This window comes from Misgurnus anguillicaudatus, chromosome 23 (genome assembly GCF_027580225.2).
Source record: "Misgurnus anguillicaudatus chromosome 23, ASM2758022v2, whole genome shotgun sequence".
Classification (NCBI taxonomy): Eukaryota; Metazoa; Chordata; class Actinopteri; order Cypriniformes; family Cobitidae; genus Misgurnus; species Misgurnus anguillicaudatus.
In genome coordinates this window covers 28,602,286-28,624,153 of record NC_073359.2, presented here as the reverse complement: position 1 = coordinate 28,624,153, position 21,868 = coordinate 28,602,286, and the positions used below count along the sequence as shown (strand labels likewise).

General features: G+C 36.1%; 1 long non-coding RNA gene across 1 annotated transcript in view; it reads left to right on the top strand.

Moving 5' to 3' along the window:
* The first annotated feature begins 4,272 nt into the window (after positions 1 to 4,272).
* LOC129454031 (uncharacterized) overlaps positions 4,273 to 21,868 on the top strand; it is a 57,215-nt gene continuing 39,619 nt past the window's right edge. Inside the window, exons 1-2 of the long non-coding RNA XR_008647659.2 lie at positions 4,273 to 4,412; positions 21,463 to 21,570. This is a non-coding gene — a long non-coding RNA (uncharacterized lncRNA). The remainder of the gene's footprint in view (positions 4,413 to 21,462; positions 21,571 to 21,868) is intronic.

Here is a 21,868-nt window from a genome sequence, read left to right as displayed (position 1 = left end):
CAAAGCTTATGAAAAATACATCAACCTCAACTATGAATGTTTGATTCATCTGACTTCATCCAGATTAGCGACTACGATGGTCTTCACTTCATTAGCTTAGATTAGCAGGAGCACCACCAGTTCAAACAAGAAGAGGAATTACGTCCGTTTGGCTGAATCATTCAAATTGGCTGAGACACAAAGACATTTTTCTACCGTTGAAAGGGGTTAAGAACGTGAATAATTTTCTTAACGTTGAGTCAGCTGAAAACAGATGAATTCTGGGAAGGAAATGCAGGGACTTAGAGAGATTTATAAGCGACAGCGAAATAGGAAAACTAATGCAGGGTTCACACCAGACGTGGTAGAGGCGGCAAGTGCGGATGATTTACATGTTAAGTCAATGCAATGACGCGATTAGGCATCCTGCAGCGCGGATATGCGCGATGCGAATGACGCGAAACATGCGAATTGAGCATTGCCGCGGAAACGTGCGAGTTGAAAAATTTGAACTTCTGTGGATTTCCACGCCGCGTTAACCAATCAGGACCTTGCTGTAGTAGTGACGTGATTACAGGAAGCGAGCGGAGTCTCAGCAGAGTCGCAGAAGCCCCTCTGATGACGCAAATTTCCGCATGAATGTCTCGAATGACTAAAATTTCATGCGTGGCTTTCACACGCAAATGAAGCGAGTAAACTCAAAATGTTCACGCGTCCAACTAAGCGCGATAAACGTGTCTTTGTCGCCTCTACCGCGGCTGGTGTGAATGCACAATTAGGGTTTGGTTGGCTGGAGGGGAGGGGATTTCATGTTCACTCTTTCAAAAGATTAGTGAGAAAAATATTGTCTTAACCAAGTCCAGCTTGTCTCACACTTAGGTCAAACTGGTTGGGTGGTTTTCATGTCACTAACTTGGCCATGCTGAGAGTCGAGCAAATCCACTTTAGGTGTGCTTAAGCTGTTTTTGAAGGCAATGTTTTCTTCTAAATTGTGTTTTTCCTTACGTCAAACATGGCTAAGAATCTCTACGATATCCAATCCAATGCATCTTCTTTATTAAAACGGAAAGATGTGTGCAGTGACCTGTAGTCTTTCTCACTACATGTGTAGTTTGTCAAACATTGTGCACAATGCGAACAGCGTGAAATGATCCTCACCATCTCGACCATTCGTTTTCTCCTCTGATGAGCACCGGATCAATGTCACATCCACGAGTTCTTGCTGGGAGGCCTGGAAATGTACCTGAGGTATCGGAAAATGAAGCTGGTATAATTCACGGGGTATTGAATTGGCCATAGCAGAATCCTTTTGTGATAGCTGAATGGCTGTCCATTTTGTATCTTGTCAATGTTTCAGCTGTGGACCAAGATGGGGAAGGGGAGAGATTTATAATTTGCTGGGTATGAAAAACCTTTCTGTAGAGCAAAGGTCATCCACTATTTCAAGCTAATGACCCCTTAATGGATAGATAGGAGGAACAGGAACCCCCAGTACATGTTGTATCAAATTAAAGTTGCAATAAAATCGAAATAATTTTTTTTTACTCTGGTCATACGGTATGGCAGATGGGCGAGTCTGGGAAAAGATCGCAGCGTTTAGCAAATAGCAACATGACCCAACTTCAAACGATCCAATCAGTTCTTGATCAAAGAATTCAAGTCCAGCCCTACCTTTATTCATTTCAGGGGTGCGTTTCCCAAACAACGACGCAACTTGCTGCTGAACAACCATAGTACGATGCATTGTTGGAGAAACGAACTACATTGTCATGACTGTTTCCCGAAAGCATAGTAACTTTGTCGCACATTCGTCGTTTGAACCATGTTGGTTTAACAACATAGTTGATGATGTCACATGGTATGTGAAGTACTAATTAATCTGTGCAAATCGATTTAATGTCAGATTATTGCTGTAAATAATATATATTGCATCGGAAGACTGCTATCGATTTTGATAGATAGTGATATAGATTTTGTTATTGTGATTTAGTTATCTGTTGTTTATTTTCAAGATATTTAATTCATGCGCAAGGTTCCTCTTACGTCACTCCTCCCAGGGATTCCCCAGGGTCTTAAAGCTCGTAAGTCTGCGCACATGCACAGTTCTCAAATGCAGTGCTTTCATTCTGTTTACAAATTTAAAGACATCAAATAAAATTGTAATATATTTAGAATGATGGATATAGACTGTACTTCATGTTTTTTGCTTATTTTGTTCAAAAGCATGATCAACGTAAGTCTACGTATGATAATAACAAGGAACGATGCTTCTAACGACAGGTGAAGAGCTGTCGTTCCAACGACACAAGTTAGCGATGCAGTTTGCGAATGTTCGTTTGAACGATGGTTTCGGGAAACATCAAATCGTTGAACGATGTTAGTAACGATGGAACTTACGATGTTCGTTGGCTAACGATGCTTTTGAGAAACGCACCCCAGATTGGATATACGCATATCACAAAATATTTGATTATTTATTCGTGTTCATGGCACGATATTCTGCTGTTTTTCGTGTCCGTTGGACGACTTTCTTTTTTGTGTCATTTTATGTATTGTTTTTCAGCCTATGCTATTGTCTGTTTTTCGTTTTTAAATTTGTGATACAGATTCTTAACAGTGTTCATAAGATTAACGTTCAAAACAATCCACAGTATTTTTTAAATTACTTTGGTAGAAAATACTTATTTGTTACTCAAGCAGGCACTTCATAAGGAATCCATTTATAAAATCACATCTGACTGTCACGAAAGTTCATTTCTCACCGCCGTAGCTGGATAATAACTCTGAGAATAAGTCGCAGCTTTTTAAAACTGACGATGAACCCATTAAAGTGATGTATCTATATATAATTCACACGTGTCAAGGCTGTTGTGGCGGCGCAGATGTGATTAGTTTTTGTGAAATGTAGTCTGCTCAAATTTCATTTCAAACCAACGACTCTGAATCAGTGGTGCCGTAATACTCATCTGATGGAAAGACAGAGCGTCCAAATGAAACGTCTTTAAAGTTGTTTTTATAAGACGACAAAGCCAAGTACAGTAATACTAAGTCATTTTTGCATCATGTAAAAAATCATGTGTTTCGAAAGCTGAAATGTGTGTGTTAGCGGCAGAAAGTGTGCCGTTTGGCACCATCCAGAAGTGTTAAAAACATTGATAGATCTATAGTATGAACGATTTGGTGAAATTTTATGACACTAAAATAAAACAATTTAAATAACATTCATAAATAGGCCAGGATATCCTCCTGCATCCAGCACTTCCTGACAATAAATGTTGTTGAATAAAAAAATGCTTCATAATGTGGGAGGCGATAACGCAGTCGTTTGAATCTCTATAATGCAGGCTACATTATGCAATGCAAGTGTGACTGTAATATTTATTTTTGACATCTCTTGTGCTGTAGGCTATTTCCGGCCTGTGAGTTTTGGGCTGTCGGAATTTGAGGAGGGAGTCATGTGAAATGCATGAAAGCTACGCATTTTACTTTGCCTGCATCTGTGCAGATTTACAGCCATTTTAAGACATAAAATTGTTAATTTTTACACAAATTATTGCTATTTCTATTTTGGCTTTATTGTCACACTAACCAACAATATCTTCACTAACAAACCTAAATTTAGTGTATTGGTTACCATGGAGAATACTGGATGAGCATGCTTGAGATGAAAGGAGACGTGATGCATAAAGACAAATCAAGGTACATTTTATATCATGAGTCACTTCTAATAAAGCTGTCATTTTCTCAAGTGATGCATGAAGTGAATAGTCATTCATTTTACGGATAGGTGAGTGTTGGTGTAAGATGCTCATGTTTTGACCAATGGGAACGCTGTGAAAGAGCCGTCACCGGTTCTTATTAGGAAGCACATGACAAGCAGGGGATTTCTGAAAATAGCAAATATGTTGAAGCTGTGGTGTTTGACATTGGGTAACTTCATCTCTCTGGGTGGCAGAAAGGACAGGCAGACCTGAAGGCGCTATGTAATCGCTCGAGCAATTAGTCCAAATTGGATGAAGTGCCATCCTCCTCCCAAACTATGCCGTTATTGGCTTTCATCATCAAGTTAAGGGACATCAAAGGGTCAATATGCAAGGTCATCATGGCATCGGAGTGAATTATGGGAAATGGATAGTTTCATACTATATTATTTGTACATGTTTAAAACTTTATGAAGTTAGCTTTCTCAGAACGTGGCTAAATATTGCCTGGCTCGTTCTAGTTGAAGGTAATTCTTCATGTAAACATGGTTTAAAAATCTACTTCTATCTTTTTCTATTAAATCTTAGATGGACTCTATCAGCAGCTGTGTCTCAAGGAGCTCTTCAGAACGGTCCAATCATTTCTGTCTGGGTTTCTGCTGAATGGAAACTGCCACGTCCCTCCATCCCGAAGTTTAAACTTAGCCTAATATATCTGATGTATTTGATCATGTAAGTTCTTGTATTATTGCCTCACCATGATTTATCGCGTTATTGTTTCTTAATGTTTGCAAGTGATAAAAGTGTCTGCTAATATAAATGAAAATATAATCTGAATGAACCATTTAGAATTGAAAATGTCATATTCAGTGTAGTTTCTGTTGTGCACACTACCATTCAAAATGTGTGCATGTCCAATTCGAGTTTGTTGATCATTGCAAGAGGTGATTGAGCAATGCAGAATTTGAGCATTGGGGAGTTTGTTGATTTTTACTGAAATGCGTTGATTATTGTGCAAGTTTGTTGATTATTGCGAGAGTTTGTTGATTATTACACAAGTTTGTTGATTATAAGGAGATTTTGTTGATTATTGCGAGAGTTTGTTTATTATTACAAAAGTTTGTTGATTATTGCGAGAGTTTGATTATTATTGCACAAGTTTGATGATTATTGTGTAAGTTTGTTGATTATTGAGAGAGTTTGTTGATTATTACGGAAGTTTGTCGATTATTAGGAGATTTTGTTGATTGTTGCAAGAGTTTGATTATTATTGCACACGTTTGTTGATTATTATGCAAATTTATCGATTATTGAGAGAGTTTGTTGATTATTGCACAAGTTTGTTGATTATTACGGAAGTTTGTCGATTATTAGGAGATTTTGTTGATTGTTGCAAGAGTTTGATTATTATTGCACACGTTTGTTGATTATTATGCAAATTTATCGATTATTGAGAGAGTTTGTTGATTATTGCACAAGTTTGTTGATTATTACGGAAGTTTGTCGATTATTAGGAGATTTTGTTGATTGTTGCAAGAGTTTGATTATTATTGCACACGTTTGTTGATTATTATGCAAATTTATCGATTATTGAGAGAGTTTGTTGATTATTGCACAAGTTTGTTGATTATTGCACAAGTTTGTTGATTATTGCTCAAGTTTGTTTATTATTATGGATGTTTGTTGATTATTAGGAGATTTTGTTGATTATTGCGAGAGTTTGATTATTATTGCACATGTTTGTTGATTATTGTGCAAGTTTATAGATTATTGAGAGAGTTTGTTGATTATTGCACAAGTTTGTTGATTATTGTGCAAGTTTATTGATTATTGTTGATTATTGTGTAAGTTTGTTGATTATTAGGAGATTTTGTTGATTATTGCGAGAGTTTGTTTATTATTATGGAAGTTTGTTGATTATTAGGAGATTTTGTTGATTATTGCGAAAGTTTGATTATTATTGCACAAGTTTGTTGATTATTGTGCAAGTTTATTGATTATTGTGCAAGTTTGATGATTGTTAGGATTTTTTTATTATTACTGAAATTTGTTGAATATTGCGAGAGTTTGGTTTATTGATTATTGCACAAGTTTGAGAATTATTTAGCAAGTTTGTTGATTATTGTGCAAGTTTATTGATTATTGAGAGAGTTTGTTGATTATTGCTCAAGTTTGTTGATTATTGTGCAAGTTTGTTGATTATTAGGAGATTTTGTTGATTATTGTGAGAGTTTGTATATTATTACGGAAGTTTGTTGATTATTAGGAGATTTTGTTGATTATTGCGAGAGTTTGTATATTATTACGGAAGTTTGTTGATTGTTAGGAGATTTTGTTGATTATTGCGAGAATTTGTTTATTATTACGGAAGTTTGTTGATTATTAGGAGATTTTGTTGATTATTGCGAGAATTTGTTTATTATTACGGAAGTTTGTTGATTATTGCAGGATTTTTTATTATTACTGACATTTGTTGAATATTGTGAGAGTTCGGTGATTATTGCACAAGTTTAAGGATTATTCTGCAAGTTTGTTAATTATTAAGAAAGTTTGTTGATTATTGCACAAATTTGTTGATTATTGACCAAGTTTGTTGATTATTGCTCAATTTCGTTGATTATTGCACAAGTTTGTTGATTATTGTGAGAGTTTGTTGATCATTGTGGGAGTTTATTGATAATTGCAGTGTTTTTTTTTAGCATTGAAGGAGTTCTTTAAGCATTGCAATAATTTGTTAGTAGTGTTGCAGAAGTTGATTAATCATTGTGGGGTTTTTTGATTATTGAGGGAATATGTTCATTTCTGCGAAATATTGATCGTTATTGTAGTCTGATGATTATTGTGAAAGTTAGCGGATTATTATGGAAGATTGTTGATCATCACAAGAGTTTGTTGATCATTGCTGTAGTTTATTTCTCATCACAAGAGCTTGTTGATCATCGCAGGAGTTTGTTGATCATAATGAAAGTTTGTTAATAATTGCAGTTTGTTGAGCATTGTGGGAGTTTTATGAGCATTGCAGGATGTCATTGGTTTTCACCACATGACCAGTACATTCAGTGACCTAAACCTTTTTTGTACTGTAACAAGTCCAGTCATGTAACATCATAGAGCTTTAGTTGAACAGCTTTAATCACACAGAACATTGAAGTGCACACGTCATTCGGCACAAGCTATGATTAGGGTGCGAAATCACCACCCGTTTCATTGATGGAATAATTGAATAAAAAGTCCACAGGTACTAATCTTTCAGGAAGGCGAGAGGCTATCAGCGACAGCCAATGCAGAGCTCTTCAAAGACCATTCAACAATTGTCAAGACCTTTATTCCTGCTGTGAATAAGTCGCTGTCAGGCCATTGTTGCGCCATTGTGACCGTGTCGTTCAAAGTCAGCCGTTATTCAGAGATTAGATCTCGAAGACATTGTCAAACTGAAGAGGCTGAATTAATTGTTTTCCCTGTGGAGTTAGGTACAGTACACTTACGTTACTCCAGTTACGGTACTGCCTTTGTAGCCAAATAAACAGTGCTTATTAGCATACAGTAGGGAATGATTGAAGACTGCTAATTAGTTATGAGTTTATTATTTTCAGATGTAACTTTCACAAGTATTGGTCGTACATTAATACAAACTATTATATTAAGATTATTATACTGTACCAGTTGTTAGGACCTAAATTTTACACTGGACATCAATTGGCCCAACACCAAGTATAATAAGTACTTAGCTGGTCACATGACATCACTTTCTGTTATTTGGATTTTGACAGAACCTGAGCAAACTTTTAAATAGTTACATTTTATATTTTAACTCCGGCTCAAATTCAGGCTAAAAATGGCTTTCAGAAACTCAGCTGACCTTTTCTTCATTTCGTGGCTAGTTATAATATTCCTCCTCTTTCAGCTTTGTCTCTTTGACACCTAATAAATTGTCGACGTCTCAGCTCTGCGCTTTTGGACGATTTTCATGTGCCGTGCTTGAGAAAACGTTGGCTTTTTGACCCTGGATTATCTTCTGTTATTATTGGCATGACTCTCGGTCTCTTAACGTAATTGCGCCTCAAGACTCCTCCACCGTTACAGTACTGAGAAACTGTATTAATATCTTCTCACAGTCAATTAACCTGCCATGTGTCATTTAACCCCTTCCCCATAATGCACTGCTTCGCTCTATAAATAAACAGATGAGAGGAATCGAGCAAAAATTACGGCTAGAACTCAAAGCATTAACTTCAGTAGATGCCACAGCTATGGGACAGTCATAATTTGGATCAAATATAATCATATAGAGAATTTCAAAGCAGAAACACCCAACCACTTCCAGCTCGCAGTCGCTTATTTACCTTCGCTACATCCTCTCCGTGTTGTTTCTGGAGATGATAGCCGACTGACAGATGGAGGAAGGTAAATCTGGCTGGATGAGCTGTAAAACCCTCCAACGCTGATGGGATGTCTCGTAACGCTCAGCACCTGTGATACAGTCCACCAAGGAAAAACGTGAAATGCTAGCAGACGACCATCTGCGTCTGATGACTCATTCTGTGAATCAGACAGGATTAAATTTATTTCAACTTATTTCAAGAGCCGTTTGTGATTTCAGGGACATCCCAGAAATTACATTTTACGATGTTGCATCTTGGTTGCGGTTTGCTGATTTTTACAGTAACGACCGCAGCTACGTTTTAAAAACAATTTATTCGGAAAATGATGTACGTGTTCATGTACAACGGAGGGTTCAAGCGAAAAAAGTGTTCATGGGTTTCCACTTCAGTATTTCAGTCTGGTGAATGGGCTGTATTTCTTTGCTAAGCTTGGGTCTCAGATTCCTCTCCATTGTGCTTTTCTTTGCAATTTATATTGAGTGCATACAAAGGAGAAAAGCTATTCAAAGCATTTTGAATTCATCTATTTGGACTGTGTGGGTCACATAGTGATCGGAAAACACTTCAGTTAATTTAATCTATGACAGGGCCATCCCCCAGGACTGATAATGATGTGAAACTGGCCAATCGATGAGCTTTGTTGGGTTTCACCACTTCACTGTTAACACTAAATTTGTTTTAACCCAAATAAATAAGTACACTTAACCTAAAGCCTGAAAAAGGTCCTAATGTATTTTAGTTTAATGAACAAATTGAATGATTTCTCTCATTCAACATAAAATTTTGAGTTGAATCAATTTATTTTTAAATCTATATTTAAATCTCTGGATTTGAAATTGATTCATGCATAAATTAACAGCTACCATTATATGAGTGTTGTTTTGCTGTTTGTTGTCTTTATTTATACTACTGCAGTTGTTTTGTTATCATTAGCCATGTTTTCATTACCATGATTGTATGCGCATTTTGAAGTATTGCATAAGAAACGAGTGATGAAAACATCAAATTTCGAATAAAAATCCCTTAATTCGCAAAAAAGTTTTTGGGCTCACTTAAGGTGGTTTTTGACTTATCCAAAATGAGTAAATGCCAATAATGGGAGATGGAAACACATTTGCTTAATAAATTCTGATGTGGCGAACGTTAAACCCACGGCACTGACCACAGCTGTTTCCGCTGTCGTTGTCTTTACCATATATGGGTCTTGATGTCATCTTAATGCATTTTACATTTAGGCCCAATCCCATTTCTCTGTCTTACCCCTACCCCTTAGTTTTGCACGTTCACGTGAGAGTAAGGGCTATCCCAATTGGGGTAGGGGTAAGGGGTAAGACAGAGAAATAGGATTGGGCCTTAAATTGACTCTTCAGCAATCTTAAGTAGATTTAACTTAAAGTTGCTTGTTTGTTTAAGGCAACATTGACTTTTCTAGGGCAGTGAGTTACCCTATGTTTTTTTAAGTTGAATCAATTTGTCTGGGCTTACAGGGTTGTCGACCTAGCTTGTACAAGTATACATGAGTCGACAAACGTATCAGATAGATTTTAATTTGGGGATATGAAACATTTTCACACTTTATTTAACCCTAAGTTAACTTTGGGCAAGGAACAGACAGGTAGGGGAGCGCGGACAAAAGTAATGTGCGACGAAAGTAACAACATTTTTTTTCTCCGAACCCTGATAAAATTTCCATCCCAAACTATGACAGCATCTTAGGGACACAACCCTTGACAGACCTGACAAATATCACGTTATTTACTCAACGTTGTCCAGAAAGGTGTTTTCAACTATGATAATTAAAATCCTAAAGCGGTCATTTTTTTCTCATAACGCGTTGTGTTTCTGGTTTCATGTGTCAATGTACAGGTGATTTAGTGACCTAACACATCCTGAAGTTTGACTTCTCAGAGTTTTTCAAAATAAAAGTAAATTGGGTTTAAATGTGGGGAGATCCTGTCTGGACGAAAGTAACACTTGTTACTTTTGTCCCGCTGCTAATACTTTTGTAGGGTGACCATACTTGCCATTCTTCCCGGACGTGTCCTGTCCAGGATTTCGGTGCGTCTTCCAGAAGTCGTATTTGTCCACCGCATACGATACGTCATAGAGGATTATTATTATTATTACAGAAAAGCAACCGTTACATTTTAAGGTAGGAATGAAACTACGATTGTATGTCTTATGTTTTTAACTGAATGGCGTATGCGATCAACAAATACGACTTCCGGAAGACACACCGAAATCCTGGACAGGAAGCGTCCGGGAAGAATGGCACGTATGGTCACCCTAACTTTTGTATATGTTGAAAATTTTTAGTACTCTAATTTGATTTTTTAAATTCTCAACAATTTAAGTTTGTACTGTTGGTTGCTTTTGAAACATGATAAAACTGAAATTTAAAATAGAAAAATTCATTATTTTTTAGAAAGATAAATTACAAACCTGGTATTGATAGACCACACTTGTGATTTATTGACCACAGCAAAAATATATCTTTTTTTATTTTTTGAAAAGTTTTTCTGAAAAATTTTACATTTGTCCCCCACTCTCCCCTACTTAAATCATTATTCCAAGTCATGGAATTTCTGAAATATCATGACCTTTTTTTATATTTTTTCCAAACATTGAAAGTCAGGGATTTTTTTATTTTGATCAAGTTTGGGAAAATCAGGAATTTTTGTTTGTTGCTTTAAATTTAAGTTTCCATTCATCTGTAATCCGCTTGTAAACTTGTGACGCAAGGAATACGATTCCTAACATTGAAGCCTTCGCTGACTACAATTTGAACAGCTGTTTATTGGCACTGTTTATTCATTTCACGCATTTAAGCTACATTTTTATAAACTCAAAGTGTACGCTACATTATCCAGGCTCACGGCATCTAAGACATATGTCATGGTAATTCAGTTTTTTTAGTCAGGGAATCTGACATTTCACTTAAAGTGGGAACCCTATAACTCTGTAAAAGTCGTTTCTGTGCCAATTTTGTGCCAACTGTTGTGGTCTAAAATGCAGAAAATGTTACTGTAGTTTGCAAAATAAAAAAAAGATACTAGCATTGTGTGTTTGTATGCAGAATAGAGTTATTATGATGGAGAAGACAGCTACGACATCATCTGGCTTTGAGGTTTGAGATGGCTTGAGCTAAACCGCAAGGAAAGGATTTCAGAAATTAAAGCTTTTTTTGAGATTTTTCTCTCCGGTTCTTTCAGGTCACTGAAAGTATTTGTGTCAAAATTCATCTGCGGATGATCAAAGCTGTCCTCGTCATCGGCGCTTCTCTCTTCGCCGAGACTCCTCCTGACTTTGATCTTTTAATTTGCAATCTTTTGTTTTTTTCCTGTCACTTCCACGATGTTTGCTTTCAAAGAAAACGAATCATTATTTATCAGAAGAAACCTTTCTGATTTGTTTTGACTGGAGGATAATGACGCCATGGTGGCAGTAATTGATTGGCTTTTCATTTCGTTACTCGAGTTCTTGGGTGTCATTCGCTTTGTTATTCACTCGGAGCGACAAATGAAGTGAATCTCAGTAAAGTTTAGACCAAACTCTTAAAAGATGTAGCCGTCTGGAGTTGTTTGTCTGTGTTATTATAGTACCTGAATGCATGCATTAGTCTCATTTTCTTAAAACGTACATCAAGGCCAGAAGACTGAAGTAGATACAATATTTCAGTCCATTAGCTCTGGAAATGAATGTGACTGTAGCACATCATTAAACTTTGGTATTTTTTTACTTTTTGTTGCTTAAATCAAATTTTTTTATGTTTAAAATATATTCTTTATAAATACAGAGTCTACACCATCAATAATAAACCAAGCATTGGGCGTTGCTAAGGTGTTGCTAGTGTATTAAGTGTGCTACTGGGCAGATAGGGTTGCATTGCTATGTGAGTTTTTTCATTCTGGAGTGTTTTTGTGCATTGCATCTTCAAATGTGTTCTGGATGGTTGCTAGATGTTGCTGCAAAGTCTCGTTGATATTTTGGTCTCTTAATGTTATTGCCCACCTTTCAATATACTATATGCGCCTTTAACGCAAATGGTGGGAGAGTTTACCTGTCAAAGTTAAAACAATAGGGGTTAGATGAGCTTCTGTAATGAAGCTACAGTATATAGAAATGCTGGATAAATGTCTTTATGATGTTCATTGTGTCTGTGCTAAATGCATCACACAGAAATACATCAAACCGGTCATCGCTTCCATAGCAACCATGCGATCGTGAATGCAGGTGTTAACTCGTATCATCCCACAGAATAAATGTGATGTTGCTAAATCTTACTGTTGCTACAGTAGTACATAGTTTTACAGAAGCTGTGTCCCATGCAAATGCTTTCATTTTCATTCAGGGAAGCGTTCAGTGTTTTAAAGCCCGGCCTGACATGCAAACCCACGAGTGAACTCGCTGAGGTGATGTGTGCAAATCTACACACACATGTGAATGCCAATGCGCATTACACAAATCACATGAGTCACAAATGATTTTAATGTAAAAATGCTAATGGGAGAAGTCATTGTTGCCATGGAAATGCTAATCACAAGTTGAGCAGATCAATCCCATGATGCACTGTGGAAATCAGATCAGTCTCTTTACGGCATGAAATTGCTTGCATATTTGTGACCCTGGTCATAAGTTGCATAGTTATATTTGTAGCAATGGTCAACGATATGATGTTTGGGTCAAAATTATTAAGTAAAAAAGTATATTAAGTAAAAATCATGTTCCATGAAGATATTTTGTAACTTTGCCACCGTAAATAAATAAAAAATGTATTGATCATTAATAATATGTGTTACTAAGGACTTCATTTGGACAACTTTAATGAAGATATTTTGCATCCTCCGATTCAAGATTTTTTAAATAATTGTATCTCGGCCGAATATTGTCCTATCCTAGCATCATATCTCATTATACATCAATGGAAAACTTTTTATTCAGCTTGAAGATGATGTATAAATCGTAATTTTTAGAATATTGATCGAATTATCACAAACTTTAAATCGGCATTAATTATGTCGGTTAATGTTGTTCTTATACGTCTCTAAATGTTAAAGGTTAACTTCTTCCACCCTGAAGCTATTTTGGGAATTTTCGCCTGGACTTGGCCTACCCAATTTCAAAAGCTTCCCATACCCACATGCAGAGGTTTACATACAAATGTTTGGTATCATTTTACAGGAAACCCTTTGAAAAATTCTAGAAAAAATTGCTTACCCCATTGGCAGATTTTTTTGCTTGTTTAATGCACAAATTCACTTACATTTGATATTTTTGGTCTTAAAACTAGACTTATTTTCTTGGTTCGTTTGGCTCATAAAGAAAAAGCATCTTGATTTAAGAATTTGTTTAGATTTTTACTGAAAACAACAAAAAATACAAAAAAGTTTCTTCTAGAAAATCATATTTTGCAGTGTGTTGTGCTTATTTATTTGAGTATTTAATAAAACAATAATATACCTGATTAAATAATATAACAAAGGCAACATCTGTGCTATCACTTTATCTAGAAAAAGAGTTAACAGATACAGTCGAGCTTGCATATCAGCTTAAAGAATCAAAAGATCAAAAAGATTCAAAAGATTGGTTATCGGGTCAAAAGATTGGTTATTAAGTTTAAAGTGTGATGGGTTGTTTGGAATAAAAGGTAAATTAGGTTCATATTTTAAAAATAGGGGGAATTGGTTGTAATTGTAATAGAAAGATATAGAATATAGAAAATATTTGAAATATATTAGATGTTTGAATGGCTCTTTAAGGGGTGGGAAAAAAATAAGCTTTTGCTTCATCCCGCTCCTTTTCGAACACATGAAAGTAAAAGAATATTTTGGTTTTTTTATGTGGTAATGCAATTACTGTATGTTCAATTATTGTATTTGCAATTACTGTATGTTCAATTATTGTATTTTCATATTTTATTTTATTTTATTTTTGTTATTTTTATTTTATATATATTTTTTGTTGTTCGAAATAAAAATAAAGAAAGAAAGAAAGAAAGAAAGAAAGAAAGAAAGAATCAGTATTGGCATTAGTATCGGCCGATCATGACGACAAAAAATCGGTGCTCTGTACCGGCTGCCAAAAATCCTGATCGGAGCATCCCTAAAATAAAGTTATATTTATACAGTAAATAAACTTGGATTATTGCAGAATATTGAAAAAAGTTCATAATTTATTTAATTGTTTAAAAAAACTGTACATTAAAAATATATATATATAGTTTCAGTACAAATATTTAATTTTTTTTTAAATCAAGATGTTCTTGATGGGCAAAATGACCTAAGAAAATAAGTCTAGTTTATAGACAAAAAATATATAATTTAAGTGAATTTATGTTTAAATATCTGCCAATAGGGTAAGAAAAAAATAACTTGATAACTTAACTTTTTTAATTAAACATTTTTCTTACCCCTTTGGCAATTTTTTTCTTGTTTTAAGCACAAATTCGCTTAAATTTTATGTTTTTGTCTAAAAACTACACTTCCTTTCTAAGGTCATTAGCATTAATCAAGAAAATGCATCTTGATGTAAGAATTTTAACATATTTGTACTGAAAACAAGACAAAAATACTAAGTAAGAAAGTCATTTTTTTGCAGTGTAAGTGATGTTAATAAATTTTTATAATCTGTGACCATACTTTTATAGCATTTATTTTCAATACTTTGATCATCATCCTACACAAAACTTAAAGTTGAATAGTTCATCGCCCTATAAAAAATGTAAGTGCACAGCTTTATTCTCATTTTCAAACACGTTTTGCTTCAGTTCAAACTGTGATTCATCTGCCTGGTTTGCTTCAAGGATTGAAAATCCCTATTGAAAACGAATGAGAAGAACACTTGCTATAGAAAAGGTTGGCGGTCATTGTCGTGCTCTATTACGCCACACGTTGGGTCTATAAATACGTGCGTACTGGAGGAGGAAGAAGAGTAGGTTGAGGAAGATGGAACAATGCGTCTGACTGTGGCTGATTTTACCAAATCTGAAACATTAGTCACTCTGTCACCTGCTGTTTTCAACACCTTCCTGTATATCCACTCATTCCTGCTGTTATTCACAGGTGAAGTCCGGCCAACCGCTGCGTACAATCATGTCGACGCTCCTCACAAAAATACTTTTGTATAAACAGTCCAGTTTTGGTCGCACGGTGCCGGACGTGAGGTGCGAGACTTAGCCGGGGTTGACGAAAATCCAAATTCACGAACATCATCAGCGAATGCCTCTGCGTGTGTTTTACGGTTTCTTTGCTTACATGCGGTTTATTATCCTGTGAAAAACATGTCTGGTGTCTCATAATGAGATGTTAATTAGAATCTAATGAGCGCTACTATCGAGAATAATGAGAATTACGAATAAAACCCTCAAAGGTCGGCATTACGGTAAAGCCTCAGACACATTACAGTAATGAGAATTGAGGTGGGAAATGTGCTTGAGTTGTCATGAAAATAATGTCAGGAGGAAAATGAGTCATATTCTTAGCATTTTTTTGCAAATATAATTGACATTATTTCAAATCGCACATGTTCTTGACAGGTTTTTATTAGATTCACCCATTTCTCACCTCACTTTTCCTGCAGGACTTCAGCGGGTGAATATTTCACGTCGTCTGCCCCCGGGAGCGCGTACGAGCCGTGGCACTGATGCAGGGCACATCTATAATGAATGAATGGAGTGGGCCAGACTTGTCTCATCCAGGGTAAAGAATGCCCGCAGAGGGATCACTTTCTGCGCTGTTTTACTGCCACTCGTTTTATTTATGGGTTTGACACGGTGCCACTGGGCTGAAGGTGCAGTCAAACCATTCAGAGCTCTACGGTCAGAACCTCAGAGCCACATCACGACCCGAATCTTTTACTGTCACGCATCTGACACGTTATCTGATTTTAGGCCTACCGGGCAGGTCATAGGGGAGGCAAAATCACAAAGGAAATCTCGATCATGTTTTAGCTGTTTTTCATTGACGACAATGAGAATAAATGAGTTGAGTGCTCAGATTTGCCTTTGGTGGCGCTAGCTGGTTTATGCTCGTCCTCCTAGTCTGGCCAAGCTTTTCAAGATGGTGGGACTGCTGGTATTCCAGCCTGACCAGCTAAGTCCAGACCTTCCAGCTTAAAAAGTGAACAAAACACAACAAACCAGCTTGCTACACCAGTAAAACCAGCTAAAACCAAGCTGGGAGGCCAGCTAAAACCAGCATAAGCAGGTAAGCTGGTTTTAGGTGGCTTTCCGGCTTGGTTTAAGGACCTGGTTTAAGCTGGTCCTCCCAGCCTGGCAAAGCTGGTCAAGATGGTGGGACTGCTGGTCATCCAGCCTGACCAGCTAAGTCCAGATTGACCATCTTACAAAGTAAGCAAAAGACAACTAAACCAGCTTGCTACACCAGCAAAACCAGCTAAAACCAGCATAAGCAGGTGAGCTGGTTTTAGCTGGCCTCCCAGCTTGGTTTTAGCTGGTTTTTCTTGTGTAGAAAGCTGGTTTAGTTGTTAGTTTAGTTTTTTTTCTCACAAAAATGATAAAATTGTTGCAGTGTTTTTCAGTAAGCTGTAAAACTGATCAGCTGCGTGAGATGAAATCAAATCATTAATTGCAGGTCTTCAATTTCTAGTTTCCCAGGCCAATGTTCAATCCCTACTCAAAAGACCAGCTAAAACCAGCCTAAAGACCTGGTTGACTGGTTTTAACTGGATAAGAGTGTATTGCAGAAAAAAGTGGCCAAAAACCCTTTAAAACCAGTCTGCAATACACTTCGAGGCTGGAAGACCAGTTTAAACAACCTACTTCCATTTTAAACCAACCAACCAGCTTAGCCAGGGTGGCCAAGCTCCCAGCCCTGGTCAAGCTGGTTTAAGCTGGTGGGTCAGCTGATCTTCCAGCCTGGAAATGTATTGCATTTCTAGTTTCTCAGGCAGTGTCAAATCCCTACTGAAAAGACCAGCTAAAACCAGCCTAAAGACCTGGTTGAACGGTTTTAACTGGGTAAGAGTGTATTGCAGACTGGTTTTAGAGGGTTTTTGGCCACTTTTTTAGCTGGTCAAGCTGGTGTGTCAGTTGGGCTCCCAGCCTAGACCAGCTTAAAAAGTGGCCAAAAACCCTCTAAAACCAGTCTGCAATACACTTCCAGGCTGGAAGACCAGCTTAAACAAGTTACTTCCATTTTAAGCCAAGATGGCCAAGCTCCCAGCCTGGTCAAGATGGTTTAAGCTGGCGGGTCAGCTGGTCTTACAGTCTGACCAGTTAAGACCAGCTAAAAGTATCCATAACCCCTCTGAAAACCAGCCCGCTACACCAGATTACTTAGCTAAAACCAGCCAACCAGCTTAGGCTGGTTTCAGCTGGTCTTTTTAGTAGGGATGCTAGCATGAAATCATTGTTGACTGGATTTGGGTGACACCTGAAGATTTTCTTGTTTCATCAGGCATTTTTACAGACGTCTGGGTCTCGTAGCAGTAAATCCACAGGTGACAAGCGACTAGCATGCTAGCAAGTGTCATCGATAATATACGGGCACAAGTCTTGGGAAGTAGATCAACTCCAACAGTTCTGCAGATGGTGAACTCAATCTATCCCAAGATTCATTAAAAGTAATGATTGTTTTTTTTCTTTAGGCAAAATGACGCTAATTAATTTTTGTTAATTTGATTTTGGGGTCAACATGTCGACATCATATTTATTTTACGTTTTCAATGTCAAGCAAACAAAAACATATGAAAAATATGTAAAATTTTAATAAACCAAGTTTTATCTGAAAGCAATAAACATTGGTCAAAGTATTGCAATGACAAATACCGCAACTCCAGGAAAACTATGTAGTCTACAGCTTAAACCATCCCAAGATCCCTTTCAAACCAAACACTGACTGTTTTTTATTTGTTCATCATTTGTTAAAGTCGGTCAAAGCAATAAAAATCCCATCTTGTCAGAAGCGACCGTTGCGGTTCATTAATGCTCCTTCAGTTTTTGTTCTGTATTGTAGCACCACTGAAAGAATAGCTGAGGCCGGCAAACATTTCCTCAGCACGTCTCTATAAAAATCCAACACCCAATATCTGTCACAGCGCTTCTATCGTATCGCTCGCATCCGTCAGGGTTTGAGAAGATTAAAACCTTGTTCTCATATATCCTGACCCAATTCTGTTTAAAAGGGCTGTTTGTTGGCAAACTGGCGGTTTTGAGCATCTCGACCTATCCGTTATTTTTGTTCATGCATGTTACCTTCAAGTTTGATTCTTGAGTGTGTATTTCTGTACTTTCTCAAATCTGTAATTATCTCCTCAGTTTTGAAAAGGTGTGGAGCACGACTGCTTAGCAGCAATAAACAGCACCATCTGTTTGGTGGTGAAGCTCTCGGGTACGACAAGGCACACCTGTCCCCGAGTGTCTCTTCGCTGTCATCGCACAGCATCCACCGTCTTCATCTCCAGCATTAGAGCTGAGCTCAGATCTGTCACGCTGGTAAACAGTGAAACACATGTTTGTGAAGTGCTTAGTGGCAAGTAAACTTGCCCCGCACCTGTGAAAGTTATAGGTCTTGTCCTCTCTTCTTAAATGTAGGCCGAATTTTTGTTCTTATCATTCTTTAATTTGTGCGCTTTCTTCAAATTAATGACTTAATCATAAATGCGCTTTGATGGTCTGCATTGCGTTGACGGCGTTCCAAAACTGCAGTGCTATATATCATCATAAAGGGTCACTTTATCAAAGCTCCGTCCCTATTTGGAAGCCGACCAAATGTGCAATTAACAGCGGATGCGGGGACGCGTCACACCGGCCAGATGTACCGTGATGACTTTGTCCTCGTGGTTGCGGCGTGGGGTGATTGTAATGACTCAGGTGTGGGAAGAGCAGACGTTTCTACCTTTGACTGTCTCCGGGTATTGATTTTGTCTGGAAGGTTTTAGGCGGGATGTGTGTGTGTGTGTCTAGGGATAAGGCCGGGATCGCCGTGATGGCTTTCTTTGTCTTGACGTTGATAATGCAGGTAGACGTGGTGCTTTTTAGACTCTGCGAGGAGGAGGGGCTGGAGGGCGGCTTTTGTTTTTATTGATTTAAGTTCACTTAAGGATATGAAGTCAAGCTTTGGAGACTTGCCCCCGTGGAGACACGTTTTATGTGATTCATGCGATGGTTTGGGTGTATGTGTAATGCAAATTTAAATTTTGGCCTTGGCACGAGTAGGTTTGCCAGAAATGTATTTTAGTAAACGATCTTGCGGTAACTATTTTATGAGTTGGCTAATTTGTATAAAGTCGTACAAAGCGAATTTTACAAATGAAATAAAGAAGAGTTTTACCCCTGACGTGACGATAAACCTATCCATCAATGGTTCGAAAGCTGATTGTAAAAATAAGATTGTAGGAATTAGCCACAACATAAATTAGTTACGAAATGCCATGAGATTGTGTTGCAAAAATTGCTCAGTAGAATAACCAATACAAAGGTCATGGGTTCGATACTACGGGAACACACACCAATGAAATATCAGTGGATGAAAAAACCTTTTTGGATAAAAGAGGCTGCCAAATATATAAATGACCCATACGGCAAAAATATATATTTTAAATGTATATTAAAAATGGTCCAAGTATATTTACTGAATTATATTTTGAAATATGTATTTAAAAAATTATTTTAACCAGTATATTTTTTTGGCCATTTTTTTATATATCTTTAAATTTGTGTCACATTGAATGAAAAACTTTGTAAACATAATAGGTTTGAAAAGTTTAAAATTAAATATATATTTTTAACTGCAAATTTTAAATATATATTAAAAATAATCAAAAATGTATTTACTGAAATATATATGTTTGAAATATGCAAATTTTTATCAGTATATTTTTTGGCCATTTAAAAAAATATATTTTGAAATAAAGCATTTATATTTGTGTCATATTAAGGAAAAACTTTGTTACAAGCATGTAAACATAATAGGTTTGAAAAGTTTAAAATTAAATATATTTTCAACGGCAAATTTTAAATATATATGAAAATGGTCAAAAAAAATATATTTGCTGAAATATATTTTAAAAATATTTTTCACCAGTATAGTTTTTGGCCATTTTTTTAAAAAATATTTTAAAATAAAGCATTTATATTTGTGTTATATTGAAAGAAAAACTTTGTTAAAACATGTAAACATAATAGGTTTGAAAAGTTTAAAATTAAATATATTTTCAACCACAAATTTTAAATATATATTAAAAGTGGTCAAATATATATTTCCTGAAATATATTTTGAAATATGTTTAAAAATATATTTTTCACCAGTATATTTTTGGCAATTTTTAAAAATATATATTTTAAAATAAAGCATTTATATTCATGTCATATTGAAAGAAAAACTTTGTGACAAACATGTAAACATAATAAGTTTGAAAAGTTAAAAATTAAATATATTTTCAACCGCAAATTTTAAATATATAAAAATATACTTACTGTTATTTATTTTGAAATATGTTTGAAAAAATGTATTTTTCCCAGTATATTTTTTGGCAATTTTTTTTAAAATATATTTAAAAATAAAGCATTTATATTCATGTTACATTGAATTAAAAACTTTGTATGTTGCAACATAACAGTTTTAAATATTAAATTTTAAAAATATAAAATTAAATATATTTTCAACTGCAAAAATAAACTATATAAAATTTTATATTTTATATATACTTTACAAATGTTTATATTTTGGTCAAGAATTTTTTTTTGCTGTATGGTTGTAAAATTAGAATACATTTTGAAATATATGTTAAAACTAAATATATTTTTGAATTTAAAAATATATTTAATTTATATATTTATTTATTTATAATTTTATATAATATTTAATTAAGCTATTTTGTACTAAATGTATTTAGCATATATTTAAAACATATTTTGGGCCAGAAACATTTATTTTTTGCCATATGGGATGAATTAAGGTTACAGTCAGTTAGGGCAACAAAAGGACAGCCATCTCTCATTGGTTGATGGATGTGATAAATACAGTATGCTAGGTTTTGCATCTCAGCTTTTGGCAAGACGTCATCATGTCTAATGCAGCTTAAACTCTGTGTAACTGTAATTTGTTGTTTTCACGAGTTTCATCATTTGCACTCAACAACATCACTTCGCTGTTTATTAAAACCCGTCACTCACTATTTCCTGCCAAATGTGACAATGAGGAGTTCCTATTGTCTTAATTGCGTCTTGTTTGTGTAGGCAGGGATATTTCCTGCTAAAATATGGCAATCATCTTCCTGTCAACTCAGCATAATGATTGCGATATTGAAACTTGCGTCCTTTGCAGCCATTATCACTAGAAAGATGCTCCACAACACACAATGAGATACTGTTTTATAATTAGACTGGCATGAGTTGACTCATGCTAACTCTTTCTGTCCCATCTTCAATCTCTCTTTAGGACCACGGTGGACATCTCCGCTCCTGAATGCACAATGTGACGGACACTTTGTCTCTTTCATCACAAGACCAAGAAGGATGTGTCAGGACGTCTGCGCAGGAGACCCAGGTCCAAATCCAGTTTGTGATTTTCTGATTTCACTCATAGCAAGCATGTTGGATCCTTCATCAATCTTGCTAGAATTGTTAAACCTCAGGAGCTCCAGAATCATTCCCACTTATTAGCGACAACTGTTCAGGGTGTAAGAGCAGACTCTTAACAGCACCCCCTCGTCAAAGGCGGTTGAAAATAAAACGCGACTGGTGTGTGAATATCAACACCCACCCAGTGACTATATTTCACACCAGCACTCAGGAGACCGAATCTAAATTTAAAGTCCTTACGGAGCACTAGCATTAGCTGCTAA